This window comes from Oncorhynchus nerka, linkage group LG10, assembly GCF_034236695.1.
Source record: "Oncorhynchus nerka isolate Pitt River linkage group LG10, Oner_Uvic_2.0, whole genome shotgun sequence".
In the NCBI taxonomy this organism is placed as follows: Eukaryota; Metazoa; Chordata; class Actinopteri; order Salmoniformes; family Salmonidae; genus Oncorhynchus; species Oncorhynchus nerka.
This window is the reverse complement of record NC_088405.1, coordinates 43441249-43453527: the sequence shown is the minus strand read 5'-3', so window position 1 is coordinate 43453527 and position 12279 is coordinate 43441249. Positions and strand designations below refer to the sequence as shown.

The following is a 12279-nucleotide window of genomic DNA, read 5'->3' as shown; positions in this document are numbered from 1 at the left end:
GACAATGTGTAAAAATCAAAATAACATCACTGTAAAGGGTTTAATGCAGTTAAATTGCAAAGAGAGGACACGGTCTAGACATACACTACATGACCAAAACTATGTGGTCACCTGCTTGTCAAACATCTCATTCCAAAATCATGGGCATTAATATGGAGTTGGTCCCCCTTTGCTTCTATTCCAGCCTCCACTCTTCTCAGAAGAGTTTCCACTAGATGTTGGAACATTGCTGCGGGAACTTGCTTCCATTCAGCTACAAGAACATTAGTGAAGTCGGGCACTGATGTTGGGCGAGTAGGCCTGGGTCGCAGTCAGCGTTCCAATTCATCCCAAAGGTGTTCGATGCGGTTGAAGTCAGTGTGCTGGACTTTATACACCTGTCAGCAACAGTTGACTGAAATAGCCCGAATCCACTAATTTGAAGGGGTGTCCACATACTTATGTGTATCTCAGAAGGGCCGGGCCATGAATGAACAGGAAACGTTTTTAAAAAGTCTCAAAATGAAGCCAGTCAGGAGACAAGATGAAACATGTTTTTAGGAGTGCTAGAATTGCCTACAAAATGTACAGAAATAGCGTGGTAGCTTACATCAAGGTGTGTTTACTTTTCAAGACAAGAAACCTGCAAAACCTGCTTCTTTGCAACTACAGGCTAATCCTGTAGGCTAATGAAATACCAGGTGACTCCAGCAGTAGCATAGCCAGAACCTCTGACTTCTACACATTTTGCCATTGGGCAAAGAGAAACATTTGCAGTTTTATAGCTAATCTCATGCAATTCTACACATTTTGCCATGAAGCTGAGAGAAAATAGTGCTGTTTTAAAGCTAATTAAAGTTCAATTATAGGTGTGTGTTGACAGTGATAAAGGCAATGGATTATGAGCAGTTTTGTTTGCTAAGTGAACAAATTAAGTAGGCAGTGGCATGGTGCATACAGCCAAAGAAGCACAGTAACATATGCCTTAATGCAGTCATATTTGTGGCTTATTGCAGGTGTGGCTTTTAGCTTATTTTTGGCCACCCATCCCATGAGAGTGAATGTCATTTCAGTGCACTGCTATGAATTCTGATGGTGTTTGCACATTTAGGTAAAAATAAATAAAATGTCCCATTTGGAACACTGACAAGTAGAGCATAAAAAAAACGTTTTTTTGTTGTTGCGCAATGTGATTGGGTGGGCCTGACTCCCCAGTGGGTGGGCTGGACTCCAGGAGTTTGACTTCTTATCGAAGGTTAAAACGTCAGTGGCAGTGAAGGATGTGGCTGTGTGCGAACAATAACTTTGCATAGGCTAGTAGTCTATAGGCCTTATCTTGCTTTACAAACAAAATGACTGTATAATTCCCCTTGCCTAGGCTATATGACAAATTTCTACCTGAACAGAAAATGACAGTCAAACTAAGCCAGGAGGAGCCAAACGATTAGGGTAGATTTTGAAAATGAACTGCTAACACACACACACACACACACGTGCAAACACAAACTTTAATCCAGTGAACGGAGGAGAAGGGGGATTTAGAGAAACACTGGATAGAGTGAGAGAATATTACAAGCCTCTCACCAAGGTTGCACTGAAAGGGAAAAAAGGGATTACAAACATGAAACAGCAGTGCCACAGAAGCTAAGGCTATGTTTCTGGTTGATGTGGTGCTCAAAGCTTCCCAAGCTAATATCTCTGTGCTATTTGAGCTCAAACGAGGAAACACATTCACAAATCAGGCTGTTGGGGCTAATAAAGTCTCACTGTGAGACTTCCACTGCTAGTGATGAAAGGATACACGTCTCAGAGGCTCATAGCAGTGACAGACTAACCAGGGTCTCAGACAACAAAAAGGGCGTGAGCTATTGTTTCAAGCGGTAAGGCATCACTGTGCAACAGTGTAAGAACAAACCCCCTTGAGGTATGATTGCTCTAGCAAGGACTTCTAGCTACTCCAGTAAATGGCTATTAGATCATCAAGAGCTGTGAAAGCTCAAACAGAATTCATACTGGTATGTAAGGACTCATCTAGAATCCAACCATTTAAAATGCAAAATAACCAACAAAAAAAAATGAGTTTGGGAGGCAAGTTGAAGTTTGTCATGAGTATTTCCCAGGAGGCAGAACTGAGCGATTTCTGTTAGATCGGCCAGTTGCAAAATAAAAATTGCCTATACTATAAAAATGTATGAAAACATGATAATTTAAGGTTAGGGTTAGGCATAGCACTGTGGTTAAGGTTACGTTTAAAATCAGATGTTATGACTTTGTGGCTGTACCAGCTCGTGACCACTGCAGTGCTGCCTCCAGTACTGGAGTCATCCCAATAAATGCCAACCTGCGTTAGGGAAGGGGGTAAGTTGCTTTGTAGGGTAAGCATTAGACAATCACATACCAGAATACATTTCTAGGCCTAGGCTATATTCTTTCCAAACAAGTGTTTTTTTGGGGGGTTTTATTTTTTTTGTTTACAATGTGACCTAGTCATTACCATTGATTACCAGGTACTAAGGTGGTCTAATAGATACAAGCAAGTAGCGTTCATTACCTTTTTCCATACCAGCACCAGAGGGTCTCCAGTGATTATGGTAAAGTAGGCTCTAGTGCAGGGCTCTCCACCCTGTTCCTGGAGAGCTGCCCTCCTGTAAGGCTTGTTTCAACCCCTGTTGTAACTAACCTGAGTCAGCTTATCAAAAAGCTAAAAAGCTAATTGTTAGAATCCAGTTGCACTAGATTAGGGTGGAGAGAACACCTACAGGAGGATAACTCTCCAGAAACAGGGTTGGAGTGCCCTGTTCTAAGCGCAATTTTTTTTGGGGGGGTGACACGAAAGACTTGTGAAGAGCAGAATCAACAACCTCTGCATAATCAAAACAGTTGATTTGTGAGGTGTTACCTGCGGAAGATGTTAGTCCATGTGCAGTTAGCCATTATATATAAAATGACACCCTCAAGTCAGAGCAGGTCTATAATCCCCTATCAGGGTGCCAAGGAATTCCATTGTAGGTTTATCTGAGGCAATGAAGTTTGCACAGTACAGTAGCTACTACAATAGTTTGCGGGCATGCTTAGACATGCTGACACCTATTAGCGAAAACACTGGCTATCACGCGCCACTCCTAATGAGAAAGCGATGCTCGTTAGTTACACCACACTGCAGGTCCCTGCATGATAGCCTACTCCTGCCCATATGTAGGCTAAAGACTTGCTAGTTCTGTTAATAAGCAGATGGGATAAGAAAAGTGGGAGATGGTGGCCCATGTGCTAATGATGATATCCAAGCAGTTCAAGCAAAGTAGCTACATTGTAGAAGAAAGGTTAGATGAATCAAGTCCTACGTAATTATCCTGATGCTTACATCTAACTTAGGAACAAACTTTACCGATTTTTAACCTAGGTCTAATCTAAATCACACAGAAGAAAATCAGTGAGTATAATTTCCATCAGAACATTCTTCAGGCAAAATACTTGGCTAAATGACATGTTGGCAGTATTTTTCTAGACGTGACACTAATCAGACATATGGTTATCAAAACATCTCCCCAGTGTTTTCAGTTAACTTGACATGGACGACGTAGAAAGGCCCACATCTAAACATTCCAGCAGAAAAATAACCAGACGCAGAGAAAACCATTTAAAACGCCGAGAAAATGTGTTTCATAAGAAACCTCATCCCAAAATTTCCTGGTCCAAGAGTGATTCCTAAACACTGGCACTAAACACAATCTATTAAGTCCCTGTACCGTTAATATGTACCGACGTTGAAATAAAGCTAACTCGGTGGATCAGAAAACCAACCTCTGTTTCGGCAACAGATGATCAGATCCTCATCGCTCGACACAAGGACAGGCTGTTGAAATAATGACTCCGTCACCAGCAATAGACCCCGAGCACAGTCACCGTAGCAACAGCATCACAGAAAGACGAAGGTTAATCCAAACAGAAAGAGACTGAGTGAGGCTCCTTTGGGTGAGGGAAGAGAATCGCTGAATGGATGGAAACAGCTAGGCAGGGCAGGGATAGAAAGGAAGGAGTGTGTGTCTGTGGTGGAGAGGATGGGAGAGCTCTGTGCCTGCAGGACTGTGACCTTCCCACTGACTGAGAACAGCCAGCCTCAGCATGTGGTGACGGAGCAGGCATCAGAGTGTGGAGCCCCACCCTCACAGAGGAGCAGGTCAGGTGGGGGTAGGGGGAGGGGAGAGGGCGCTGTCCTGATCAAGAGAGCAGACACTGTCTCTGCTCCGCAGCAGCCACCACCATGCACAAAACACTAGCAATATTGGGAATCTGCACGCACAGGTTTGGGCACGTTTTGCCAGTTCACATTCACATACCATTATCCAGGTGGAGTAAGGTCATGCAGACAAAACGCAGGCTATTTAACAAAAACAGACATTCAGGCCACAAAGAATACACAAACACATTGCCTAGGCTACAGTAGGCGAACTACAATTTTTTCTTCAATCACAGTATTTTCAATATAAAGCTATTGGCAGTGCTATTTTGGTTATTATAGTTTGACATTCTGCATCAATAATATGGGCAACATTTTGTTATTGATAATGAAAGAAGTGGGAATGTTGTTCCCTTGTCATATAATTGCTACATTTAATATAAATATAGCATTAAAAGTAATTCCCCAGATAGTTTTTTTGGGCTATTGGCTGCACAGATCAAGGTCACTGGCTTATATGGAGTCTCGCTGCAGAATTCTGTGGTAGCCATGCTGGTTAATTTTTTCCTTGAATTCTAAATAAATCACTGACAGTGTCACCAGCAAAGCACCCCCACCTCCATGGTGGGAACCACACATGCAGAGATCATCCGTTCACCTACTCTGCGTCTCACAAAGGCACGGTGGTTGGAAGCAAAAAGCTCACATTTGGACTCATCAGACCAAAGGACAGATTTCACCGGTCTAATGTCCATTGCTCATGTTTCTTGGTCCAAGCAAGTCTCTTCATCTTATTGATGTCCTTTAGTAGTGGTTTCTTCGCAGAAATTAGACCATGAACGCCTGATTCACGCAGTCTGCTTTGCTTTATCTTGGCCAGGTCGCAGTTACAAATGAGAACTCAACTGTTGATGTTGAGATGTGTATGTTGAACTCTGAACATTTATTTGGGCTGCAATCTGAGGTGCAGTTAATTGTCAATTTCTGAGGCTGGTAAACCTAATGAACATGTCCTCCGCAGCAGAGGTAACTCTGGGTCTTCCTTTCCTGTGGCGGTCCTCTCATCATAGCGCTTGTTAGTTTTTGTGACTGCACTTAAACTTTACATTTTCCAGAATGACTGACCTTCATGTCTTAAAGTAATGAACTGTCGTTTCTATTCACTTATTTGAGCTGTTCATGCTATAATCCGGACTTGGTCTTTTACCAAATAGGACTACCTTCCCACAACTGATTGACTCAAACACATGAAGAAGGAAAGAAATTCCACAAATTAACAAGGCACACCTGTTAATTGAAATGCATTCCTCACCTCATGAAGCCGGTTGAGAAAATGCCAAGAGTGTGCAAAGCTGTCCAGGCAAACAGTGGCTATTTGAAGTAGAGGTCGACGGATTATGATTTTTCAACACCGATACAGATTATTGGAGGACCAAACAAGCAGATACCGATTAATTGGCCAATTTATTTGATTTGTAATAATGACAATTACAACAATACTGAATGAACACTTACTTTAACTTAATATAACATCAATAAAATCAATTTAGCCTCAAATAAATAACAAAACATGTTCAATTTGGTTTAAATAATGCAAATACAAAGTGTTGGAGAAGAAAGTAAAAGTGAAATATTTGCCATGTAAGAAAGCTAACGTTAAAGTTCCTTGCTCAGAACATATGAAAGCTGGTGGTTCCTTTTAACATGAGTCTTCAATATTCCCAGGTAAGAAGTTTTAGGTTGTAGTTATTATAGGACTATTTCTCTCTATACCATTTGTATTTCATTAACCTTTGACTATTGGATGTTCTTATAGGCACTTTAGTATTGCCAGTGAAACAGTATAGCTTCCGTCCCTCTCCTCTCCTCCCTGGGCTCGAACCAGGAACACAACGACAACAGCCACCCTCGAAGCAGCGTTACCCATGCAGAGCAAGAGGAACAACCACTCCAAGGCACAGAGCGAGTGAGTGACGTTTGAAACGCTATTAGCGAGCGCTAACTAGCCAGCCATTTCACTTCGGTTACACCAGCCTAATCTCGGGAGTTGATATGCTTGAAGTCATAAACAGCGCAATGCTTGACGCACAACGAAGAGCTGCTGGCAAAACGCACGAAAGTGCTGTTTGAATTCATGTTTACACGCCTGCTTCTGCCTACCACCGCTCAGTCAGATACTTAGATACTTATATGCTCAGTCAGATTATACGCAACGCATGACACGCTAGATAATATCTAGGAATATCATAAGCCATGTGTAGTTAACTAGTGATTATGATTGATTAATAGTTTTTTTATAAGCTAAGTTTAATGTTAGCTAGCAACTTACCTTGGCTTACTGCATTCGCGTAAGTGTTGGAGTGCAACAAGAGGCAGGTCGTTATATTGCGTTGTAGTGAAAATCTGTCGTTCTGCCCCTGAACGAGGCAGTTAACCCACCGTTCCTAGGCAGTCATTGAAAATAAGAATGTGTTCTTAACTGACTTGCCTAGTTAAATAAAGGCATAAAAAAATATATAATAATTCTGCAAAATCGGTGTCCAAAAATACCAATTTCCGATTAATCGGTCGACCTCTAATTTGAAGAATATCGAATTTATTTGTGATTTGTTTAACACTTTTTTGGGTTACTACACGAGTCCATGTGTTATTCCATAGTTTTGATGTCTTCACTATTATTCTACAATGTAGAAAAATAGTACAAATAAATTAACTCTGGAATGAGTAGGCGTGACCAAACTTTTGACTGGTACCGTATATTACGGACCAACATTGCTTATTCTAATACATTATGAATTTGTTATATTTATTTACTTTACGATTTTGGATTGTGTGTGTATTTCTAGGTATTACTGCACTGTTGGAGCTAGAAACATAAGCACATAAGCAAAAATAACAACTAATCTACTTTTAGTTGATAGTGAGTGTTTGGGTGCAGGTTGACGTCTGTCTTGAATCCTGCCCTGGAGGCAGAACTGAGCGATTTCCACCAGATGGGCCGGCTACAAAGTAAAAAAAAATGGGCTATATTGTAAAAATGTATGAAAACTAAAAATGTGCTTTTCAGTCTTAATTTAAGGTGAGGCATTAGGGTTAGCAGTGTGGTTAAGGTTAGGTTTCAAATCTTATTTTATGATTTTGTGGCTGGTTGACTCCGGCTAGTGGCCACTTCGCAAAGCTGCCTCCAGGGCAAGATTATTGACAATACATGTCACCCTGCTGTTTGGGTGTGGTACGCTTTAGCCTGACATCTCAGCTTTGAACTAACTCACCACCCATGGTATAGCCAAAACATCAATAGGCTATGAGATTAATCTTAAAATTACTATTTGTTACAACAATAAAAAGAGAGAACAATAGCACTGCAAAAACAAGCCAGTTTGACTGAAACCAAGACCTCTGTACCATCTCTCCAGAGAAGCATTTCCTGTCCGCTTGCTCTGGCTGCTGAACACCAGTAGATAATTAAATCTTCCTGTTTACTGCGCACACACACACACACACACATATCTCTTCCTCCCTAGTGGTACCAGAGACACAAAGAAACGTCAGCCAACTGGGAAGGTGTGGCAGGACATGGGACAGCTGAGAGGGAAGTGCCCATGACACAGCTCCAATTCAATAATCTGCCCTACAAGCCCCTGCCAGACCGCTTTAGGGAAGCTTTTTCCACATATGGCAGGTTTGATGGGGTCTGTTTGAGGTAGGCTGGTAGACACTGTGCTCTCTCTGTAGTACAGACAGTGGCCTCACAGATAAAATATGATGGCACAGCATATTCGTTGGCTTCTCTGTACACGTATTGTTTGTTTACAATATAGTGATGGTTGACTTCATATGCACAGATATGAAGACAGGCAAATATTGTTCTCTCTATAACCTTTAAATTCATATGCCTTGTGACCCGTGATATATAGGTCTAAAGGCCGACACAATAAGACAGTGGCCGAATAAATTCAACCACACCTTTGTTTTATCACAAAACTGGATAACAACCTCTGTCCAGTGAAGTACACAAAGCATATTGCATGTACAGTAACATGACCTACAGCATGGACAAGCAAGTTAATGTTCCTAACATTTTCGGACCACTAAACTATTGATTTAAAAGAGAGTTACCGTAAGTCGTAAAGAAAACAGGAGCTGCCTCCACTATTCCAGCACAATTTCAACATCAAATCACCTATGCTTAGTCTAATACAGCGTCTTCACTGACATGTTCAACCTCTCCCTAACAGAGTCTAATATCTGCATGTTTCAAGCATACCACCATAGTCCCTGTGCCCAATAAAGAGAATGTAACCTGCCTAAATGACTAGCGTCAGTAGCCTTGAAGTGCTTTGCAAGGCTGGTTATGGCTCACAAACCCATCATCCCAGAAACCCAATCCAATTTTGCATACCACAGATGACACAATCTCAATCGCCCTCCATACTGCTCTTTCCCACCTGGACAAAAGGAACACCTATGTGAGAATGCTGTTCATTGACTACAGCTCAGCGTTCAACACCATAGCGCCCACTAAGCTCATCACTAAGCTAAGGACCCTGGGACTAAACACCTCCCTCTGCAACTGGATCCTGAACTTCCTGACAGGCGGTAAGTGTAGGCAACAGCACATCTACCACGCTGCTCCGCAACACTGGGGCTCCTCAGGGGTATGTGCTTAGTCCCCTCCTGTACTCCCTGTTCACCCACAACTGTGTGGGCAAGCACTCCAACACCATCACAGTTTGTTGACGACAATGGTGGTAGGCCTGATCACCGACAACTGCTTAACCAATTAATCCAAAAAGGCTACACTGCTGCTACTCGCTGTTTATTATCTTTGCATAGTCACTTTACCCCTACCTACATGTACAAATTACTGACTAACCTGTACCCCCGAACATTGGCTCGGTACCGGTACCCCTGTATATAGCCCCAGTATTGTTATTTGGTGCAACTTTTGTTCGTTTATTTGCTAAATATTTTCTTAAACTGCCGTTGTTGGTTAAAGACATGTAAGTAAGCATTTCATGGTAAGGTTGTTGTATTCGGCGCATGTGACAAATACCATTTTATTTGAGTAGCTAGCAAGCAACAAGATATGCTAAATAACCTAAAAAAAACTTGCGGAAAAATCAATCAGATATGTATCTGAGGCTAGATTTCCTATTAAGATGTTTTGAAATGTGGCTTGAAATATACAATTCCATGTGCTATTTTGGATGTTAAGACTGCAGGAAAAATAAGATTCCAATATGCAAATAAATAGGATTGGAGTCACTTCAAACTGCCAACGCGAACATGGCTTTAGCCTGAATCACAACCATTCCTGGAAGTATTGTGATGCTGCATCTCTTGGTTTAGAAACTGATGACAAAATGAGAAAAAAATATGTATAAATGGCACTAGTCACAACCACTAGCTGCGTTCAGGGAACAGGGAACGGTTATCCAACAGGGAACTTGGAAAAATACAAGGTCAAATAATTACGTCCTTTATCTTGAAGTCGGAGCTCTAGAAAGAGGTCCAAGTTCGAGTTGGATAACCGTTCAAATCACTTAAGTCGGAGATATTCAAGTTCCCAGTTGTTTTGAACGGTGCATTGATTGAGTACAACTACGGCTGGTAGTGACTTTTCGTATCAGGTTAGGAGAGCATTTTCGCTAACCCTTTTCCTAACCTTAACCTAATTCACCTAGTTAGCTAGGTTCATTATCTACTGTGTAACTTCTCCTTACCTGCTACGAAAAATTCACTTCCAATCGTAGCTGTAGTAGTTATACCACAGCTAGAACAATGACTAAATATTTGGTTATACCACTTAGCAGCCTATTTTATCCATGAAGATTATAGGTAGCTACTAGAACATACATAATGCGTTAAAATTGATTGCTACAAAAACAATGCGAAATGCTTCACGCCAATTCAGAGAAAGCTAACGTTATCTAATGAATGTTTGCTAGCATTATCAAGCTAGACAATGGTTTCACCACAACCTATGAGAATAAACTGTAAATCACCAGCAAACCACAATAATTGAGTGACATGACTTATTCTAATAATATACGTTTATGGCAGTCACACATTGACTTGAAGAAAAAAAAATAATAATATCGAACTTGGACTCACCGAGAGCTGAGACTAACAGCTGGACCAGTCCCTTTAAATCCAAAATGTCCTCTGGAAAGCGTATGCTCCCAGCAGGCTTTGCGTAGGGGTAAAATTACGTCATATTTTGTTTTCACCAGTTTGCTGGGCGGAGTATGGGTTATTGTTCTTCTTCTGTATGTTGGCGTTCGCGCACTTTACCCACAGAATACTCATTGTTCGAATACTCATTGTAACCGCACAGACCGTACTATTCGTGACGTAAATTGAGCATGTAGTATGCTTAATGGTAATAGTATGACTGGAGTTAGTATGCCAAAAGTTCCCGGATGTCGTACTACATTCGCCAAAATACGAAGTATACAAGCAGTGGACACTGTTTCCGTGCTTTTAGGGCCCATAATGCAAATGTTCAGAAAATTGGCGTGGCTTCACAAAGTTATCAGATTTGAAGAATATGGCAAAAGTCCCACAAGACGGCATACAAATTCATTGCTTTAACTAATTATGACAAATATTAAGAAAATGTTGAGCAATGTAATAAAGTAATGACTTTTCAAGTAAGTTATGCTACACATGTGTACAAACCGCATAGCATATCATAACAGCAGTAGGTACTGTTAGCTAGCTACCTAACGTTAGTTGGCTACAAATACATTGAACTTGCCAGTATATTAACTATATGCTATCTAATAGACTGCTGCGCCACTAAGGCACTGCAACTCAGTGCAAGAGGCATCACTACAGTCCTGGTTCGAATCCAGACTGTATCACATCTGGCCGTGATTGGTAGTCCCATTAGGTGTAGGCCGTCATTGTAAATAAGAATTTGTTCTTAACTGACTTGCCTGGTTAAATAAAATATCCAACGTTTATTGACTTGATTATCCACGTCATTCTTAGCTAAGTGCTAAAGTTGTTGTGCGTTCTCAATGGACATAAATTCGCTCTTAGCTATCTACTCCGATTTCAGAGCACTCTCTTATTAGTGTGCCAGAGCGCAGAATAACTGATGAATTTACTAACACTCAACACCTGCTGAGCATTCAACACCATAGTGCCCTCAAAGCCCATCAATAATCAATAAGGACCCTGGGACTAAACACCCTCTGCAACTGGATCCTGGACTTCCTGACGGGCCGCCCCCAGGTGGTAAGGGTAGGGAACAAGACACCCACCATGCTGATCCTCAACACAGGGGCCCCTCAGGGGTGCGTGCTCAGTCCCCTCCTGTACTCCCTGTTCACTCATAACTGTACGGCAGACACGACTCCAACACCATCATTAAGTTTGCAGATGACACAACAGTGGTAGGCCTGATCACTGATTACAATGACGAGACAGCCTTTAGGAAGGAGGTCAGAGACCTGGCCGTGTGGTGCAAGGACAAAAACCTCTCCCTCAACGTGATCAAGACAAAGGAGATGATTGTGGACTACAGGAAAAGGAGGACTGAGCACGCCCCCATTCTCATCGACGGGGCTGTAGTGGAGTAGGTTGAGAGTGCTGTTGTGTCCACATCACCAACAAACTAACATGGTCCAAGCAAACCAAGACAGTCGTGAAGAGGGCACGACAAAACCTCTTCCCCCCCAGGAGACTGAACATATTTGGCATGGGTCCTCAGATTTTCAAAAGGTTCTACAGCTGCACCATCGAGAGCATCCTGACTGGTTGCATCACTGCCTGGTATGGCAACTGCTCGTCCTCCGACCGCAAGGCAATACAGAGGGTAGTACGTACGGTCCAGTACATCACTGTGGCCAAACTACCTGCCATCCAGGACCTCTATACCAGGCGGTTTCAGAGGGAGGCCCTAAAATTGTCAAAGACTCCAGCCACCCTAGTTGTAGACTGTTCTCTCTGCTACCGAAAGGCAAGCGGTAACCAGAGCGCCAAGGCTAGGTCCAAGAGGCTGCTAAAGAGCTTCTACCCCCAAGCCATAAGACTCCTGAACATCTAATGAAATGGCAACCCAGACTATTTGCATTGCCCTCCCTCCTTTACACGACTGCTACTCTCTGTTA

The 12279-nt window shown here is 42.1% G+C and overlaps 1 protein-coding gene across 6 annotated transcripts in view; it reads right to left on the bottom strand.

Annotated features, from left to right (window-relative positions):
* Nucleotides 1-10374, bottom strand: part of LOC115135363 (kinesin light chain 1-like) — a 53674-nt gene extending 43300 nt beyond the window's left edge. For 3 of the 6 annotated variants that reach the window (XM_029669988.2, XM_065023430.1, XM_029669989.2), the window contains exon 1: nt 10274-10374. The gene's annotated coding sequence lies outside the window, so the exon portion shown is untranslated. Of the gene's footprint in view, nt 1-3780; nt 4081-10273 lie in introns of those variants that run through there. The other 3 variants (XM_065023431.1, XM_065023432.1, XM_065023429.1) reach the window with 2 other exon arrangements.
* Nucleotides 10375-12279: the final 1905 nt, after the last annotated feature.